The 13,297-nt window shown below is 43.3% G+C and overlaps 1 long non-coding RNA gene across 1 annotated transcript; it reads left to right on the top strand.

Annotated features, from left to right (window-relative positions):
• The first annotated feature begins 791 nt into the window (after positions 1–791).
• LOC106938567 (uncharacterized) lies at positions 792–12,512 on the top strand. Its single transcript, XR_001422650.1, has 2 exons — positions 792–959; positions 11,894–12,512. It is a non-coding gene; the product is annotated as an uncharacterized LOC106938567 (long non-coding RNA).
• Positions 12,513–13,297: the final 785 nt, after the last annotated feature.

Here is a 13,297-nt window from a genome sequence, read left to right on the forward strand (position 1 = left end):
TTCTTTCTTTGAAGTGTCTTCCTTTCTTTTTTCCCTTTTTCTTTCATTCTCTCAACATTGCTTGTGTACTTCCTTCCTTCGCCCTTTCGTTTCTTCACTCATTGTGTAAGTTCTTCTTTCCTTCCCTGCTGTTTTTTCCTTCCTTCCTCTCTTTTTACACTTTACAAATCTTATCCGATACATTTGTGTCTTTAATCTGTTGAATCAACAGAAACGCATCGAAATGTAACCGAACAGGATTTTGCTGATTCTCCCTCTGATTCCCCCGGGTGTTTTTGTCATTTTGTCAGTGCGTGTCACAAGCGAAGGATTTCACTTATCTACTGTTATTATGACAATTACTCCTATAACATCAGACCAACGCCCAGAAGCTGAGCCAGTGTCTGAACTGTCTCCACATCCTGATCAGTGCGCATCCCCTCCACCGGCACCGAGTGAGCGAGTGAGGGGAGGGAGGGGGGGAGGGAGGGAGGCTTCATCCATTTCTCCTCCGTGCCGCCGCCGCGCCCCTTTGACCACGCTTGATTCGCAACAATGGGAGGACAGAGAGAGAGAGAGAGAGAGAGAGAGAGAGAGAGAGAGAGAGAGGTGATCGCAGTAGCAGAGCCAGAGATTCCAGGATCTAAAGGGTGGAGTGTATATCTACCTCTGATTTTTTAAAAACTGTTCCTATTGTTATCCCTTCACTTTCTTTTTAATCGTAAGGGAAAAGAGCAGGCTCTTTTTTCTTTTCTTTTCTCTCTTTTTTCTGAGAATGGAAAGCAAAAAAGAGAGAGAGAGTGTGTGTGTTCGGGGGGCGTTTCCCCTCTTTTCCTCTCTCCCCCTCTCTCTCTCTCTCTCTCTCTCTCTCTCTCTCTCTCTTTTTCTCTGTTCAGTGTGATTTCCAGATATTGCCAACACGCAGCCGTCGACTTGAGTTGCGCGGAGAGGAACTGACAGACTTCCACCAACAATGGGGGGTGAGTATGGACCCGGTCCTCCAGAGATGAAGATGCTGCTGCTGCTGCTGAGGATGAGGATGATGGTGATGATGATGGTGATGGTGATGATGATGATGCTCCACGCTGCCGTTCTGACCGCAGTCCGTTTGACTTGACTGCTGTGGAGCAAAATTAATCCACAGGCACTAAGCGTGGGGCCAATATGGCTCCAGCGTAGCGCGCAGCGGTTAGCTGTCAGTCCTGTCACGCGGATGGCTTTATTCAAATGCTGGATCATCGTTGGTGAAAAAAAAAAAGAAAAAAAAAATCCACACAGGGAGGCTGGAAGGAAGAAAACAGCGCCAGAGTCGAGTCAGATGACCGGTGTCATGGCGAAGCCTTCTTCTTTTTTTTTTCCATCTCTCCATTCTCTTTATCCGTTCATTCATTGCTTCTTCTTCTTCTTTTCTTTTTTCTCCCGTACTATTTTCCAACTTGTTCCCGAGCAGCCCCGCACCCCTCCCCGCGCTCAGACTTCTGCCGGATGAAAAGAGTTGAACGCTTGTTGCTGCTTGACGTTTTCGCTGCGGCTCGTGCGCTCGCGCTGCGGATGGGAGTGACTTTAGAGTTTCGCTTTCAAAAGATGATTTTAAAAAAAGGAGTTGCACTGTGACGTTTTGGACGGTGTTGAATTTATTTCTAAATGTATTCGAGGTGTTATCGTCACCTGTAAATCCGGGGGGTGGGGGGGGGGGGCCCAGATTTTTTTTTTTTTAAATACCTGAACATTTTGGTTCCGGTTCTGTCAACCGTATTGTTGTTCGTAGTCGGTGTCCAGCAGTGGACGGTAAGGTTGATAACACACATTAAAAATCCCCGTTAAAACGTCCACGTTTGGTTCGGAATCGTTTACATTTGACAGAGAAAAAGCATATGCAAAAGATAATGTACATTTCCAATCAATTGTTGTTATTTACTTGCTAAACTACATTAATTTCACATTAGAAATGCCATTGCAGTGATTCTCTTGATTGCTAAAAGGAACAAAAGACGTGATTCAAGCTTGTTACAGAATTAATACCCTTTCTTTTTTTTCTTTTTTTTTTTGTACATCTAGTCGTACAACGTGGCATGTTAGCGTTTCCCTGACAACCAGAGCTAAGATGTGTCGTTCATTGCCAGCAACCGCTTTATGGTCAAGAAGCTGCAGCTTCCTAAAGTGACGTTAGCATTGAAATAGACTTTTTTTTTTAAGTGAATTTCTTTTGGTGTTTTCGCATTGGTCACCAATCATTTGCTATTTATTACATAAAGACCACACTTTAAAAGAAACAATTTTGGTGGGAATTAAATATTAAGCTATTAAATAATATCCACAAGAGCAATTTTGTTTTTAAATAGCAACTAAATTCCTATTAAACCTACTGAAAATATTTTTTATTAGATTTTACCTGGAGAGGTTGGTTCAGTCAGTCTTTAGCTATTAGCTGTTAGCAATAAGCTAGGTCGATATGCCTATTTTGGTTGAATTATGATAAAACATGTCACCATAGTAACAGTTAAGAAGCATAATAAAAACTTGTGCTTGATGAAGAAGCAAAGTGTGTATCCAGGTTTGAATAGCTTAGCAACAGTGCTGGTACTTAATGTCCAATTTGCTAGCTAGCTCAGCTTCTTACCTCCAAGGCAGTTGTTGCCATGAGAACGGCACACCTTAGTGGTTGTCATGGAAAAGGTCTTCACATCAAACTAGATCAGTAACGATGAAACTAATGAGTTTAAATTTTACAAATCAAACTGTTAAACTGATAATTACTAAAAAATGTTTAAACTTAAGATCTGTGGGAACAAACTGTTGCACCAGTATCAACACGGTATCAGTGTAGAGTTCCCTAACACTACACTCCTAGAGTTTGAGAGGGTTTTTTTTTTTTTTTTTTTTTTGCTTTGTTTTATTTTTATAATCAAACATTGATATAGCAACACTGGCACCAGTCACCAGCTGCTTGTGGACGTCCAGTCAGGCTCTCCAGGCCTTCCTTTGGCATTCCCTTTCATGTTTTTAGCAGAAGTTTCAACGCCTGCCTTTTTTTTCTCTTTTTCTTCTTTTTCTCCTTTTTTTTTCTTTTCTCAGAAATGTAAACACGGCTTTTTAACTCGACCCGTTTCTAAAGCAGAAGCCCGGATGGGAGGGTGTGCTCCTCGAACGCGATGTCCTCTTCAATTGATTGCTGTTTTAGCTTCGCATCAATGAAATATTCAAGCTTTCTCCTGCATCCAGACACCCACCTTCCCCTCCAACCCCACCCTTATGCCAACCCTCTCTCTCTCTTTCTCTTTCTCTCTCTCTCTCTCTCTCTGTGTAATTCAATAATCAGTGCATCACGGTTTCAGTCTGTATCAGAGCAAACTCAGCCTGGATCTTATAATCCATTGACTTTACAGCATTTGCAATTCAGCTGGTAGCTTTTTTTTTTTCTTTTTTTTCACAACTTGTGTTTTGTGTGAGAGCATTTGGCAGCATGAGGTGCGCCAGCGTGTTTGTGTGTGTGTGTGTGTACGTGTGTGCCATGGGGAAAGAACATGAAATTGAATGAGTGCGTGTGTGTGTGTGTGTGTGTGTGTGTGTGTGTGTGAGCCTCCCTGCCTGCTTCGCAGCGTGCATGTGCTCAGCCCCTCAGGCACGTTGGCAAGCATGAACTCCCTGAACTCAATCCTTGTCCATTAAATTCCTATTGATCAAGCAGCAGAGAGAGAGAAAGAGAGAGAGAGACGTAAAGTTCTCTATCTCCTTGGTTTTATGTGGGCTTTCTCCCTCTTTTAGGCTCTCTTCTGTCCCCCGCCCCTCCTGCACCGCCCCTAGTAAGAGGAGGGAGGAGGAGATACACAAAGCTTGGTCGAAGCCTTGGGAATCCATTAGTGGAGATGGATGAAGAGGGGAAATGGGACTGAGCTAATAGCTGATTACTAAATTGTTGTTAGAGCCTGGACAAGAATCACGCTTCTCTCTCTCTCTCTCTCTGTGTGTGTGTGTGTGTGTGTGTGTGTGGTTGGATGCGTTTGATTGAAACCATTTCTTTTTTGTACACCCACTAAAATGTGCGTCTTAGCGCAAAGAGCGAGTGTGTGTTTTTATGTGTGTGTGTGTTTTGAACAAGAGCAGACTTCCATTTAGCAACGCGGCAAAGCGAGTACACAGACGTCCACCGGGAGCTGTCCTCGGTCCTGATCCACAGCCTCCTCCTTTTCCTCCTGCTTCTGCTGCACACACCGTTCCCTCCACCCTGTTGATTGACATTCCCATCTCTCCTCCCACCCCTCCCCCCCAAGCAAATTTCCATTGAATAGACACAGAAGAAAGTCATGTTGCCTTTTTTGTAAACAATGTGAAATTGCATTTGAAAAGCGAAAGGTGAAAAAAAAAAAAAAGTTGGCATGAAGGCGTGGAAACATAGCTGAGGTTGATCAGGTGGAATGACCGAAAGCGTTTTGTTGAGGCAGAACTTGGGCTGAAAAAGTCCAGGGTCAAATAAATCAGCGACCTGGACGAGCTTAAAGGAAGAGCTCTGGATTTTTAAAAGAAGTTCTGCTAAAAGGTGTTTATTTTTTATTTTTTTACCTGTAGCACATGACTCTCTTTACTTCTGTATTCATCTTAAATCCAGATTATTTGCTCTCTGAGGCTGATGCTACAGTCTGAGGTGGATTTTTACACAAAGCTGCCACAGGACTTTCTGCCATTGCTGTGTTTTTTAATTTATTTTTTATTTTATGAACATATCTTTTCCTGTCTTGGCAAACAATGCAGCAGGTCTGGCTGCCTTGCAGTGTGGGGTTAGACATGCTGTACAAAAGACTGAAGCTTGATGAGTGAGTGAACACATTGACAAAATGGCTCAACAGATCGCATCAGATCCAAACATCCAAGTGGAGAGAGACAAAGAATTAGAAAATGGCATAATACTGGAAAATTTGGCTATAAAACGTAATGAGTATGTGGTTTTAAAGTGATTATGGTGCGGATGAAAAATGGAAGTAGGAATGACTCAAGTGGCAATTAGGGGCGAAGGCACAGGGGGGGGAAATTGGAAAAGGGGGGAAAAAGGAAGAAAACAATGAGGTTTTTACATGACATTGGTGGCATATTGTCTCCTAACACACTTTTCCTGTTTAAATAACCACCCAATGCTAAAGTGACGGTGGTTCAAAATACCATTCACAGAACCAGTGGTGAAATTTTGGGTCTGGAGTTGTTTTGAAGACGATGGTCTTTGTTGGTCTTTTCATTGACTTCATCTCCCAGAACAACTAATCTGGATTACAGGTCATTTTACCACTACTGTTATATTCTGCAAACTGTGTGTTTGTCAACTTGTTTGTGTGTTTTGGTAATTTTTTAAATCAATTATTACGATAAATGATAAAAAGGACAGCGCAAATATAAGTTAATATTTTCTGAAAACTTTTTTATTTTCTGTGCGTTTTTGTTCTGATCCATGTTTTCACTGCTTACAGCTGCTGTAAAATTTGACCCCCTGATCAAACCGTCAGAGCTCTAAGCGACCTCTTACTGGTCATTTCGTCAGAGCAGATAGCGATTAGGTTATAGAAAATTGACTTCACTTTCACAACGGGGATGAACTTTCCCCCCTTTCAGGTAGAAAATGACAGTGGGTTCAAATTCCAACTCCAAAATCTAAGGTAAGAAAAAAAAAATCTAAACTATGAAATGATGCAAGTGCAAAACTAATGTTGGCCATGACATTAATTCCGTAACCTCTTTTTTTTTTTTGTAAATACAAAAACAGTTGACAAAATTAGAACAAGTTAAAATGGAAGATAAAGAATAAGACAAAATTGTTCCATTTTCAGTTTGTGTTTCCAACAGGAAGACTGTTGTTGGCCTTCATTTCCTTTGTTTATAATTATTGGGTTCTTTGTAAATGACTGATAAAAGTAAATGGTGTGATGGTTTTAAGGTCAGTAAGTTGAGTTTGTGTAAACGTCTGGGATGTTTTGGACGTTGAACTTATTTATGACGACAGAGGTCCGTTCTGTTTATTGGCTCTTCTCTGATTAGAAATGAGCTTCTGCCTCCTGAGCCAATTAATCTGAAATTATGGTCAGAAGAGCAAATTAATATTACATACATGCAACGTTTCTCATGTTACATACATGCAGCCTGCAAGATGTGAACTCAGACTGTTCCCTTCCAAATGTTTCTGCTGAAATTCCAACTTCAGCCTGTTTCTGTCAAGGAACTTAGAAAATCTGACTCTTGACCACGTAGAGAACAACACCGAGAGTTTTTAGCTGTAAAATATTAACAGTTTATGAACTTAGAGGCATACAGTGCTTTGTATATTCCAGGCACCATTTTATATCTTTTTATAGCACAATATAGTAATTATGTTATCTCCAGTTGTTGTAAAGATGCTGTATAAATCAAACATGACATAAAATATATCTGACTTCACATTTTAGCACCTTGAAATTGGGCTTCTGTTTCTTTAAGAAGCTACGCTCATTCTGACATTCCACCTTCAGGAAGTCATCACAACGTTCTTCTGGAGCGTCCAACAACGTTTGTACCAGTGTTTCTCTGAGAAGTAGTTTGTATGATGAGCAACATCCCACTGTCAAGTTTTTAACAAAGTTTTTTACCTGCGCCTCACTGATTAGTAGCTCATATTATGAACTCAGCAGAGGCGCAGTTCGACTAGTTGTACGCTATGTGCTGCTGCCGCTAGTCTGGGGGAGCTGAGCGGGAGATGCTTTGTGATTGCCAGGAGGGATTAAAGGATTTTTTTTTTTCAAACATGCATGAAAGAATGAAATAATGTTTTTGATGAGGCAATAACATTTTAACATGATGTAAAGCTAAATTAAAAAGTCGGCTTTACATAATACCTCTCCTTTAAATACAACACCTCACATTAGTGGTCTATTTGAATTGCAAAACAAAAAAGAAAAGTTAGTTCAGTGGTTGGAGGATAACTTCTGTCTGGAATAAGAGAAGAAGTGAGTGCATCTACGTCAGTGTGAAGGGAGTGTGTGCATGCGTGTGTGTCTGTGTGTGTGTGAGTGTGTGTGTTGGAGCGGGGGCGGGTGGGGGTTTGTCCTTAGAGACCGTGGAACAGGGAGGATGTTGGGTGGAAAGAAGAAGGAAAACAAAACATCTGTGTGGTAATTGGGCTCCCCTTAGTATTGTAAGGCATACATTGACATCTGTTTGATAATTGGCTACCCTGGCTCCTCAGTGTGTGTCATGCTAAATGGCGGTTTGGAGGGAAGAAATGAGGTGTGTGTGTGTGTTCCTGTGTGTGTGTCTATGTATATTAATGGGGAGAGGAAGGGATGCTTATTTAGATTTGCTCTGAAAAGCTCCACAGGTCTCCTGCAAAACAAGGCTCGTGCCCACCTCCGTTTTAGGGGGGTTGGGGGGTGCGGGGCGAGCTCCCAGCTTCCATTTAGCCCCCACCGAATCAGAAAAAGAGAAGATGCGCAGAAAGTGGCGAGTGTCAAGTGATTGTTTACAGCCTCTTGTTCTCGGCCTCCTGGGTCCGCAGGCGCAGCGATTCGAGCCGCCGAGCCTCGGGCGATATTAGCCGCTTCCTCAATTTGTTCTGAGCTTCGGAAAGTAGAGGGGGGATGGTGAGGGGTGGTTAGGACAGGGGGAGGGGGGAGAGGCCGTCAAATTGCATAGATAAATATGCTGAATAATTGATGCGGTGCGTGGCGGGGAGCTGTTTGGGAGCACAGCAGAGATTGCCGGTGATGCCTGCGCATGTAGACAGTCTGTCTGAATCTGAGGCCCCGGCGTGTGTGATTTTTTCCCCCTTCTTCTTCTACTACTCTGTATCCTCACCGGGGTGTTAAAACACACTCGCTCCACTCATCCTGACGCACGCTCAGATCCGCTCGATCAATCCTCAATATGTCCGGCTCGGCTACGGCGGCTTTATAACGGATCTTTGATCCGAGTCTTTACATCATCCTCCGAGTCTTGTAGCAGCAGCAGTTCCGTGCTTTTTGCCAGGCTCTCATCAGATGGGAGGGTATAAGCTCAACTAATTCCGAGTAATGCCTTATAATACCTACCTATTTTATAATCCTGCAGATCTATACAGTGTGTTGTGGGGGCTTATAGTAATGGGTAAAGGATTAGTTTGACGCAGGGGAAGCGGTCAGCGGGGGTCTGGTGGGGCCTTTGGGACGGCTATAAGAGCTGGAAGACGGAAGGTCCCTGCAGGAACCGAGATGATCTGGGAGTTGCTCTGTGCCTTAATGCGGTCTAATGTGAGAGCTTTCGTTAAGGAGGAGGAGAGAAAAAAGAGAAAGAGTTGTAAAGACGCAGGGATTTGAGATCCTCGGGGTTCGGCACGTCCACAAAGGGCTCCACCGCAACCTCCAAAGAAGAACCGGCTGCACCTTTCCGCACTTTTCCATCCCCTTCATCATCACCCCCCCCCCCCACACACACACACACACCCCGTCTCACCCCTCAGCCCCCCACATAACTGCACTTCCCTCCACCAAACAGCCTTTGAGAATGGTGTTTCACATGCAGAGGTGTTTAGAATAATAGCAGGAATCTCTCCTTTCATGTAGTCTCTTTTCAGTGCAGACGCGCGCGCGCCAGCGGTGTTCTCCGCCGTTTGATTCCGGAAGCCTTGAAGATGAGGGGCAGAGTTTGGGATGTGAGGGCTGCTTATCTCCCCCTGACACAGCCAATCGTGTCGCTGAATGACAGTCCGAACCCAGCCGATACCCCACATACCCCTTTACTATCCATTTCTTCTCTCTCATCTCCTTTTTTTTTTGTTCCTTGACATTTTACGTACTCCGTTCCCTCCTTGCTTTGTTCCCTTCTTTCATATTCTCTTCTTCCTCTTCTTTTCTGCCTTCCTCAAAGCTTAAATTTTCTCCCTCCTTTAAGGGCTGCCCTCACCCCCTCAGCCCCCCACAGGTTGTCTGCCTGCTGGGACGCAGCTCGCTGCTCTCTGAGGTGCATGCTGACACCTTGTTGTGGGTTTTCAAAGCACAAACATCTGTTAAATATGGAAAATGCCAACTAGAAATCATCCTTCTGTCACTGTTTTCGTGCTGCTATGCTTAGCATTTAGCATACCCACTTTTTGTGCCGCTGTGGCTGCGTTCCCATTACAAATCTGCGCAAAACTTTGTCGATATTCCGTTAACGTTGAAAAAACACAATTTCACACTAGCGGTGTTTCCATTAAATAAAGAACAAAACGAAAATCACATGGAAATAAGCTTGTTTACAAATAAGTCATTAAAAATCATGCTGCGCCATCCTCCTCCAACCACTTCCTGTTGCCTTCTTCGACGTTTCCATCGGTTAGTAACATCCAGTTGTTGATCACGACTGGTGTGATGTGAGAAAAGTGTTTACGTTGCTGTTTTGTGAAATACACTACATGGCTGGAAAAAACTAGAGCAAAAACATTTTATCGAAAAAACAGATTTTTCCAGAAATTGGCTTGTTTCAATTCAGTGAATTTCTTTTCGTAATTCCAGTTTGCACAGTCACGTGGTCAATTAAAACACGGTTCAGTGTGTGCATCTGTGGAGCTCACTGATAATTTGGGTGGCAAAAGCTCCCAACTCTCGCTTCCTCGCTCGCAGCCAGTCAGGGGTCATCAGCACTGAGTAAAAGAAAGAAGAAGGAGGAGGGGAAAATGGAGAAACCTAACTTTATTGCACCCTGGCGTGCGGTGATGACAAAACGACTATTTGTGTGAGGACGACGGTCCATCACATTCTCTCTCTCTCTCTCTCTCTCTCTCTCTCTCTCTCTCTCTCTCTCTCTCTCTCACGCATTGATGCTTGCCTGGTGCTGACTGCAGATCCGCTCGGTGTTGCGGGAGAAAAGACCCAGCAGAGAGAAATGACCGGAATCTACAGTAACAGCTGCCAAAATAACAGAGACGTTTGCACCAATTAGGCCCCGCCTTTGATTTAGACGTTCTGCGTCTCTCGGTCGACTTCCAACGCCCGGTTTCAGTAAAGCTGCCAAGATCAATTTCATCCAATTCTGATTTCTGTTTATGAGCCATGATATACAGTCAGGAGTTACAGCAACAAACAATGATAGGGCTGACATTTAAACTGCCGTTAGCATCTTGTGTTAGCAGTTAGATCCAAAAGTGCAGCTAGCTTTAGTAAAGCAGCAGATCTGTTTGTCTGTATTATGGGGAATTAAATACTTACTTAAACTGTGACATTTCTGAAATGGTTCCAGAGTTTTCCATCACAAAAAAAGGTTTAAAGCTCAAAAACAATCTTTCTTTCTTTAAGCCTTCATGTTGTCTGTTGAAAGTTTTGCTCTCTCTCTCATAGGCTGACTGAAACATATTAACATCTCAACATGTTTGTTTCTTTTTTTTTAATAGAATATGAAAAATGCTTACATCATGAAGCATAAAGTCAAAACTTTTGTTTTACGTGTTCAAGGGAGTGGATGGAAGTATAAACTTATCAATATTCACCTACATAAAATTCCAGTTATTACATGTATGATACATGTAATATACCAACAATGTATAATATAACAAATAAACTGTTATTTAACAGTTAGCCTATGTTTAATCAATTTAATTTTAACTGAAGTGGATGAACAATTATCTCTTTAAATTTCACCAAAAGCAAAACAGTCAATAGCAAAAACAGTAACAATAATTGAAGAATTATATCCATTAAAATCATATGTTAACATGGACATTTGAACTGTTTCATGTTTGGATGTTGTCCTCAGTTTGACTCCACTTATTAATACAAACATGTGTTTTCTAGTAGTTCTGAATTTGCATATTTTCTTCCTGTTAAACAGTTTTCTTACGTCGTTCTGATTCCTCTGACTTTATTTTCATGCCACTCATTGATAGTGAAACTAGCTATCTTTAAGACTTTATATCACCCTCAGTAACAGCATCCACTTTGAAGAGTGTGGCTTTTATCCCTCTACTTGAATGCTCCATTAGGTGTGGTGCATTCACTGACCAGAAATAAAAACATTGCATTTTCTGAGTGTCTAAGCGGCTGGCCACCGATCAGAATCGGTCAAACTGGAGACTGTCCGGTTCCGGTGACGTTGCTCAACGAACCGCATGAAATATTAACATTATTCAGAAGTATTGGTTGTCTTTAACATAATACGCCATATTTTATTATTGACAATACAGGATGTCAGCCAGGGCAGCACAGCTTAGGGGGCGGGTGGCATAAATCATTTACAAACTGAGCCCTGAACAATGCTGCAGTATTTTTTTTACATGCCCAGCCAATGGGGAGTGAGTGCCCCCACTACTCATACACAAAAATAAAAACATAGCTGTAGTGATTGTAATGGCTCATTTAGATCAAATCTGTTTTTTCTGATTCTTCAACTTGAAGTTACTGCTAAACTAAAGGGCTAATTCACTACATGTTGAACTTTGGGTCAGGTCCAGATTGATCTAAAAACGCCTCAGGTCATTTTTACACTGAGCAAAAGTTATTCAATATACAGACTGAGAACAGTGAAACCGTAATGCTTTTCTTATACTCAGAGGCTGCAGAGGGAGGTTTTTTTTGTTTGTTTTTTTTTTTTTGCCAGAACCACCATTTCTAAGTTGCATCCAGATAAAGCTGAGCAATGTTTCCATAGTGATGAATTGGTAGTGCTTGACTTTAAAGAGATAAAGCAAGAAAAGAGAGAGAGAAAAAAAAGTGTAATTTAATCTCTGAAGTGTAAGAATCTTTGCAAATTCCTGCAGTACAATGTCATTTACTTTCCCCGCAGGGTGAAAACATTTCAGAAACGCCCAATTTTTTGAAAATTTCTGCCCTTTTCTCTTTTTTTTAATCTGGTTTCCTAATTAACATTCAATCTGAAGAACAATACCTTAAGGCCTAATTAACTGATGAGTCAGTCCCACATGATTTGTCCTCTCTCTGCTTCCTCCTTGCAGAACCCTGGGCGGTCGGAGCGGCTCTGGAAACCTCCACCCTTTCCCCTCCAACTCTCTCCTGCTGCGCCGCCGCCAAGCGGGCGGGTGTGTGTGTGGGGGGGACGATGGAGGGACGGGAGGCAGGAGAGACGGTGGAGGGGAGTGACCGCTTGCTCCCGTCTCGACCACGGGTATTCTTGGGTTGATAATACAGATGTCGATGTTATTGCTTGAGAATACGCGTAGCTGAGCGGAAGCCATCATCCTCAGATGTGTTTTCACCCCGATGCGGGCGCCCTCACCCCACCCCCGACCCTCACCCAAACTTGTCCCCTCTTCTTCCTTCCCCTCCTCAGTCCTTCTACCTCTCTTACAGCATCCTCCTCTCAGCCTCTCAGCAGGAAGTAAGCTCCTTCCAAGCGTGCATCACACACCTTTTTAGCTCTGATTGTTCATCCGCTTGACAGATGCCCTTATCAGAGTGCAAGAGAAGAGGGAGAATCCAATAAGTGCACACGGGGTGGCGGCGGAGAGAGGGGACGGCGGCGAGACATGACTCCGCACGACAGGACAGAGGGCCCAACGCAGTCGCACTGGATCCTGTGGCTCGTCGCGTATAAGGTCACAGTCAAAGAGCAAATCCAATATCCAGACAGGCCGGCAGGGGGGGAGGGGGTGGGTGGAGGCAAACAAGCTGGCGGGCAGGTAGGGGCCACGGGGCGGGAGCGCATTTAGATGGGAGCAGATAAATCTCAGTCCACTCTCAGCTGTTTTCTCCCAGACTGCCCGGGGGAGACGCAAAGGAGGAGAAACTGGGACGAGGGGGACGGACCAGCAGGCAGAACGCTCGTCTGAGTCCAGATATACCTCTGAGGTACATTTTTAGCAGGTAAACGTTACTCCACTGACTCTGGTTTTCTGCCAAAATGAGAAGAGACGTTGACTCAACAAAATGTGAGCCTGTCACTGGGGAGTTAAAGGGGCAGTATTATGTAAAATCAACTTTTTAGAGCTTTACATCATGTTACAATGTTATTCCTTGATCAAAAACATAACGGGACTGTTGCCTTGATTATTTCATGCATGTTTGAGAAATAATTTAGTCTCCATGGCAACCATTCAGCTGTGCAAAAGGCATCGGTGGACCTAGCCCCGCCTTCGAGGACGAAGCTCCTCCTCTGAGCTGCAGCTTCCACCCTTCTACTCCTCCACTCAGCTCCTTCAGACTAGCCAGCAGTAATTAGCAAGCACGTGCTGGAGCCACACATCACCTGAGCCACTTTTCACCAATGTTGGTAAAAACGTTATTAAAGGGTTAATAGAGGAGCAATGTTGTGATGACTTCCTGAAGGGGGAGTTTCAGAAATTCTGAGTATTTCTGAAACTCCAAAAACTATTTCGAAGTTTCAGAAATAGTTGTTATAA

This window comes from Poecilia latipinna, unplaced genomic scaffold (genome assembly GCF_001443285.1).
Source record: "Poecilia latipinna isolate Pla-1442-1.1 unplaced genomic scaffold, P_latipinna-1.0 Scaffold2627, whole genome shotgun sequence".
Taxonomy (NCBI): Eukaryota; Metazoa; Chordata; class Actinopteri; order Cyprinodontiformes; family Poeciliidae; genus Poecilia; species Poecilia latipinna.